Genomic DNA, 7,270 nt, shown 5'->3' on the forward strand with positions numbered 1-7,270 from the left:
AAGCCACGGAGCTGACCTGGCCAAAGCATGGGTAATGCACCAGAGGAACCAGGGCAGGGTCACCAAGGAGGGAGCATCGCCCCATCTGCATGGATGGACACCACGTTCTGGCCCTGTGGAGGGCTGGGAAGCTCCTCAGTCTTCCCGGGATCAGGAAGAGCAAAGACCTGGGTCCTCCCCCACAAGAGACCCCATAAAATTCCCTTTGGACTGATTCAGTGTCCCAGATTTCCCTGCAAACAGCCCCGGATCAGGCCATGGAACTCTCATCCCTCTTCATTGGATGTGTTCTCTAACACGGAGCCCTTTCGCAAGGCAGGGGCCGGAGAGAGCAGCACATTTAGTGAGGATATAAAGGGTTTGAAGGGTATTTGTCAGCGTTGGCTGCCCGGGTCCGTGCTGGGGAATTGCTTTGGAAATAGGAGGTTTATAAATGAGAGGCTCCTCAGCACCACACACGCTCCAGGAGCTCACCAGGGTTGTGCAGACGCAAGACGGGTCCCTCATAGGCTTTGGGCACGGGGTCCATTACCTCTTGCTGGAGGGCAGGGAGGGATAAAATCCCCATTTTGAGTTAGTCACAGGGATCTGCTCAGCACCTCGGGGTTAATGGGCTGGAGAGCGCAAACGGCATCAACCCCAAAGAGACCCAGAGAGGGACGTTACAGCCCCAGCCCCATCACAGCCCCGAGCTGCTTTGGGGACAAGCAGCATCTGAGTTTCTCTGTGCAGCAACTCCTATATTAAAGCCTCAGCGTAATATAAGCGGGGTTCACTGGTGCTGCTGCTGCGTGGATACTGAACAGCCACAAGCAAGTGGAAGCAAATGAGCTTTAAGGTCCCTTCCAACCCAAACCGTTCCAGGGTTCTGTGATTCTTCCCTACCACGTGGCAGCTTTCATCTGGATGCATCCCCAGCCACTGCCCATCTGCTCTAACGCAACACAGCAACCTCCCTCCTTGGCCTGGAGTAACTGGGGACAGGGAGGAGTTAAACCATCCATGCCCTGGGATGCGGCTGCGGCTCAAAGAGCAGCACAAGGCACAGGCTCTGCTCCACAGCTCAGCTCTGAGGAGCTCCACCAGCTCCGTGCTCCTCAGGGCAGGGTCCCGGTGGCACATTGGTCCCTTTGCATCTTCCCAACCCCAGGTAAACCCAGCTGCAGCCAAATCACCTCCCACCAAAGGGTTTGCTCGGGATCACAGAATGGGTTGGGTTGGAAAGGACCTCAAGCTCATCCAGCTCCAACCTTCCATGGGCAGGGACAGCTCACCCTAGACCAGGTCACCCAAGGCTCTGCCCAACCCGGCCTTGAACACCGCTCCCCACTTCTTTGGGCACCCTGTGCCAGGCCCTCCCACCCTCACAATGCAGAACTCCTTCCTTATCTCTGTCCATTGCAGCAGCACCCTCTGAGGATGTTCCTCATCCTGGGAGTCCATCCCAGCAGAGGCTTTGGGAACCTCTTCCTCGCCCCATCTCACGTCCCTTCATAGCACTTCCTATTCACAGACCTCTCCCAAACGCTCTCACAGCTCCAGGCTCCTCCAGACCCGCATCCTGTGCACTCAGAAGAGCCTCAGCCCTGCTGTGATTGCCTGGACCGCTCCGACCTCACCCCCAGCATCCCCATGTGCCTTGGGGAGAAGGGAGAAGCCTCCTCCGGAAGCGCACGCTGCGGGATAAGCCGAGCCCACTGAGCTCCCCTCTTCATCCCTCGTGAGCTGCTCACTTTGAAGGGATAAAGAGCCTGATTAAACCAGCAGCTCTGCCTTCCTCGCAGCGCTTCCCTTTGAAGGATGGAGGCAAAGGCAGAGCGAGCGCCAGCTCCAGCAGCAAATCCACTGCTGACTCCTCCTGGGAGAGAGGCCTCCGTGCAGAGCCGGCGCGGGAAAGCTGCTGGAGCTTTGCTTTGGATCAAGTAATCTCGTTATGGCAATTCCAGAGCTAAACGGGGAACAGGCAGGAAGCAGAGTCGGGCACTGGGTAACTCAGCTGCTGACACACGGGATGCTGCGCCCTCAGCATCGCTCGGAGCAGCAGCGCAACGCGGGCAGACCCAGCCTCTGAGGCTGCACCCAGAGGTCCTGGGAGGGATACAGGAGGAGGAGGGAAGGCTCCCAGCTGATGAAAGTCCATCAGTAGAGGCGTGCAAGAGGCTTCATCAAGTGACAAAGGAAGCTGGGAGTCTGGCTTAGAAGTTAACTCAGTATCAGAAGGCACAGGAGGATGCTCCTGTCGGAACGAGAGATGCCGTCACATCCTGAAAGCAGGAATCTGCTGTATCCCATTGCTGTGCAAACTGTTGCAAGCTGCTGTTTTTAGCATCTTTCCCAACGGATAAAGGGGGCTGGCAAGAGATCCGAAGGGGGGCCTTGGAGAAGAGCTCGTGCAGAAGCAGAGATGTTCCTCCTGTCACTGTGGTCCTGTGCAGAGGGATGCAGGGGCTGAGGGACTCACACTGATGTGTGGGCAAGGAGGGTTTGGAGCACATCAGTGCTGCCCAGGCTGAGCACAGCCACCCACCAGTGCACTGAAGCTGTTACTGGGGTTGTGCTTTAATCCCCCAAGCATCCTTTGAGGGATGCAGGAGTCAGGGAGTGGAAGGAGCCCTGGGCTGGTTTAGGAACCAAAACTGGTGTTCAAACAGCCTCAGACTGCTCGAAACAGCAACACAGAAGAGCCTGAATGAAAACACTGTGCCCGGGAAGAGTTCCTGCACCAGTGACCTGCAGGAAAACGGGATTTTTCCATGGCTGAAGGGACAGCTTGGTGGATAATGGCTATCTATAGGAGCATCAGGCCCAGCAACGAGGGCTGCAGGCCGGGTCCGTGCCAACGGGGGCATTCATCGGGGATGCAGAGGAGGCTGTGAATAGAGAGCTGGCAGCTTTGCCGGGAGAAAGCAGGGGAATGATTGAGGAGAGCCAAAGGCAGGGCTGAAAGAAGGAGCTGAAGAGGGTCCCATGATGCCCAGGCACAGAATGGCAGATGACATTCAATTCAATTCAAGCTGCATTCGGAGGAGCAGAGTGCGCGCAGGGTCTGATGCTATCTGCTGGAGCCGGCACTGGAGCTGGCTGGAGGATTCCAGGCGGATGCTGGCAGAGACACCAGAGCCGGCTGCTCCATAAGGGATGTGCCCAGCCTGGGATGGGGTGAACCGGAGGGAGATGAGGGGCACAGACAGGAAAGGCTTTGCCCTTTCCCGCTGTGTGGGAAGTCCTTTTCCACCCCTTCCCTTCCCCTTCCCTTCCTATTTCTTTTTCTTTTCCTTCCCTTCCATTCCTATTCCTTTTCCTTCCTTTCCATTCCTATTCCTTCCCTTCCCTTCCTATTCCTTCCCTTCCCTTCCTATTCCTTCTCTTCCCCTTCCCTTCCTATTTCTTTTCTGTTTTCTTCCCTTCCATTCCTATTCCTTTTCCTTCCTTTCCATTTCTATTCCTTCCCTTCCCCTTCCCCTTCCCTTCCCTTTCCCTTCCTATTTCTTTTCCTTTTCCTTCCCTTCCATTCCTATTCCTTTTCCTTCCTTTCCATTATAATTCCTTTTCCTTCGCTTCCATTCCTATTCCTTCCCTTCCCTTCCTATTCCTTCCCTTCCCCTTCCCTTCCTATTTCTTTTGTGTTTTCTTCCCTTCCATTCCTATTCCTTTTCCTTCCTTTCCATTTCTATTCCTTCCCCTTCCCTTCCCTTCCCTTCCCTTCCCTTTCCCTTCCTATTTCTTTTCCTTTTCCTTCCCTTCCATTCCTATTCCTTTTCCTTCCTTTCCATTCCTATTCCTTCCCTTCCCTTCCTATTCCTTCCCTTCCCCTTCCCTTCCATTCCTATTCCTTTTCCTTCCTTTCCATTTCTATTCCTTCCCTTCCCCTTCCCTTCCCTTCCTATTTCTTTTCCTTTTCCTTCCCTTCCATTCCTATTCCTTTTCCTTCCTTTCCATTTCTATTCCTTCCCTTCCTTTTCCTTCCCTTCCCCCAGGATGCTCGGGAGGGCACTGGGAGCAGCATCTCTGTGGGATCTGCTTGAAGGTCCTTTCCAGCCCGATGGAATGGGCTATTCAGGACTGCACGAGGTCTCCTGGTCCACCCTATGGCTGCGTGTGCCAGGCTCTTGAGGCTCCCAATGAGGGCTCCTCCTCCTGCACGATGCCTGGAAGCTGCTTTTCCTTCCCAGCCTCATCCCAGCGCTGTCCGAAAGGGAGCCGTTGTGCCGAGCACATCAAGGACAAAGCAGAGCTGTGAACCCGCTCCAGCCCCGAGATAAGAGCCAGTATAATTAGAAACGTTTTATGTGGAGACATGAATCAAAGCTGCTTCTCCTCCTGGGACGTTTTAACCCTTTGGAGCTTCTATTCTGAATGGTGGAACCCGTTTCTCTTCGTTTCGAGCCAGGAAAACCATCCCATAAGGAAGAATCCCTCTCCGAGCTGACCCCTGAGCTGCTTGACCCATGGAGCATGGCCCATCCAGGGACATGGAGACAGGAACACAACAGGAATCCTGGAGACATGGGCAATGTGGACAGTACCTGGGTGCTGTGAGTGATGCTCAGGGCTTGGAGCATCCTGCTCTAGCAGAAGGTGTTCCAGCTTGGAACTGGAGGAGCTTCAAGGTCCCTTCAACCCAACCCATTCCAGGATGCTATGGACTCAAAAGCCTCGTCCAGCACTGCAGGGATGGGCAGCCCCAGCTCCAGCCCCTTTAGCTGTTCCCTTTCATTTCCTTCTAACTGGCTTCCTCTTTTCAAGTCATTTAAAGCCCTTTTCCAATCCCTGCTGCTGCAGCCGCCTCTTTGGGCTCTTGGATGTTCAATTTGAGTGTATTAGAGCCAGTGTATATGTATCTATATAAAAAGCCTCTCTTTGATAGTGATGTATTGATCCAGGGCCTGCGTGTTACTCTGGAATAAATCAACAGTTACTTCTCCCCTCGTAAAGCCTTTCACTTGCTTCACAGACTGCCATTTCGGATCTAAAGCCCCTTTTCACCCCAAACCAGAAGCAGCTTCTCCAGCCCAAATACGTGTCCCCCCAATGCCCAAAGTCTCTTTCCCAGCAGCTGAGGGATGCAAAGCTGGATCTATAGCCTGCTAATGCTTTATGGATTGCATGGATTAAACCATTCCAACCACCAATTCATTCCCTGCTCAGGTGAGAACTCGTGCCCAGTAACAGGAGAGGTTACTACAGCCAAGCTTTGCCGTCCTGCCCTGACGTTTCCCAGTTACCAAGGAGAAAGTCCCGTTGGATTGGTCTTTATTCCCTGGCTTTCTGCCACTTTTCCCAGGAACGTTTTCCTTCTGATGGCTGTTTTCTTTGCAGCCATTCCAACGCCTTGTTTTGGGTGCGCATCGACACCCAACACAGCGTTCATCGGGGCGGATGCGATGCCTTTGCAGAACGAACTCCTGGATCCTCCAGAAGCAATTCCTGCATTGTTTGCAGCATCTACATCAGAACTGCATGAAACCAGCGTTCAAACCACAGTGGAGAGCTCAGGGAGAGGGCTTGGGGAGGGTCTGAGCGCCGCTGGACCTATCCCAGCGCTTGGGAAGCAGCTTGAGCATCCATGGAGGATGCGGTGCCAGGATGTGGAGTCAGCCCCGCGCTGTGCCCAAGCCAGGAGCTAATAAATGTCACCGAGCCCGCACAGAGGAGATTAGAAATGGCCATTTGGAGCTTGGCCACCAGCCCGAGCCACAGCGGATCCCTGTGCAACGTGAAGGGACTGTGGGAGAAGCTCATCTGGAATTCAAGGCTCACCCCAGCGGGTTAATCCGCCTCGGGAATCACTGCAGGACCACGGTCCAAATCCCAGCTGCCAGCCACTGCATCCTGCTCCAGTTACCAGCCTGGGAGACCTGGGCTTTGCTGAGACACCGAGGCTGGGCCCACGGCTCAGGAAGCCCTTGGATGCTCTTAGAAACCCAGCAGTGGAAGCAGATAAGGGTTATCTGATGCTCCAGTGACCTCCATGTCTTCCCTGGTCACTGTGTCTCCGAGCAGCACCATCCCTCATCCGTTCAACCTGCATTCCTCAACTGCCACTCATGGAATCCTGGAATGGTTTGGGTTGGAAAGGACCTTAAATCATCCAGTTCCATGGGCAGAGACACATCCCATAGTGCTACATTCAGCCTTGGTAAAGCATTTAGCTCCAGAGCCTTATTGAAGCATCACTTTAGTTCCAGCTCAGCAGATCACCAGCCCTCCCCTCATCATCTGCAAGGGGGCACCATTGGGTTTTGGAGCACGACCCAACACAGGCTGAGCTGGAAGCACCCAACAGCACAACTTGTGCCCAGACTTCGCCCTGAATAAGCATCAGGTCCAGACGCAGCACTGGGTTTGTCTTCACTCCCTACTCCCGTGTTCTCTGCTGCTCCCGGGTCAGAACCAGCACCGCTGGGGACCACGGAATGTGGCTCAGCTCCACACCCCCGCTGGTCCCAGGGGGTTGAGTTCTGCCTCTGCAGCATCCCTGTTAGGGCAGCGGGAGGTGACTGAGATCTGGCTGCCCCCAGGAGCCTCTGCAGCTTCCCTGCTCCATCCCAGCCTCCCAGTGGAGCCTCCCGTGGCCACGCTCAGCCCACGTTATCCCCACATCTGCCCCCGCCAGCACCTCCAGCTCCGCTGAGGGCAGCAGGATGAGGCCACACCGGGAGCAGCATCCCCTTTAGGGCCGCATCCAGGCTGAAATCAAGGAGCAGCGATCCGATGTGACCAGCAGAAAGCTGTTCCTCCCACAGCCCCTTCCCACGGAGCGGATGACTAATGGAGACATCCCTCTCACACAGCTCCGTGCAGGAGGGGACCGGGGTGCAGGCTCAGCACCGCGGCACGTGAGGAGGAGTTTATGCTGATGTGTGAAACGTGCTTGTTCAGACCTCCTGAAGCAAAAGGGGTTAATTCCCCCTCTAGGGCTGGCAGGAGAGAGCTCTCGGGTGTTATCATCCAATGGATGGATGACAGCGGATAAAGGAGTTTCCTGGGAGATGCTTTGGGAGAGCAAGGGCTGGACCGTGGCTTTTAGGGATCGGCAGACAAGGACTGGAACAGATTTCACCCCAAATGTGACTGAGCTGCGAGTCTGAACGAGGATCAGTGCATGGGCTGCTGCCGGGATGGAATTACTCAAGCCCAGGGACCAGAGCCAGCCCCAAGCATGTGGGCGGCACAACCACAGAATCACACTGGTTTGGGTGGGAAGGGACCTTAAAGCTCATCCAGCTCCAACCCCTGCCACGGGCAGGGACCCCTTCCACTGGAGCAG

This window comes from Pezoporus occidentalis, unplaced genomic scaffold (genome assembly GCF_034315485.1).
Source record: "Pezoporus occidentalis ecotype Australia unplaced genomic scaffold, CSIRO_AGI_Poc_V1 ctg391, whole genome shotgun sequence".
NCBI classification, from domain to species: domain Eukaryota; kingdom Metazoa; phylum Chordata; class Aves; order Psittaciformes; family Psittacidae; genus Pezoporus; species Pezoporus occidentalis.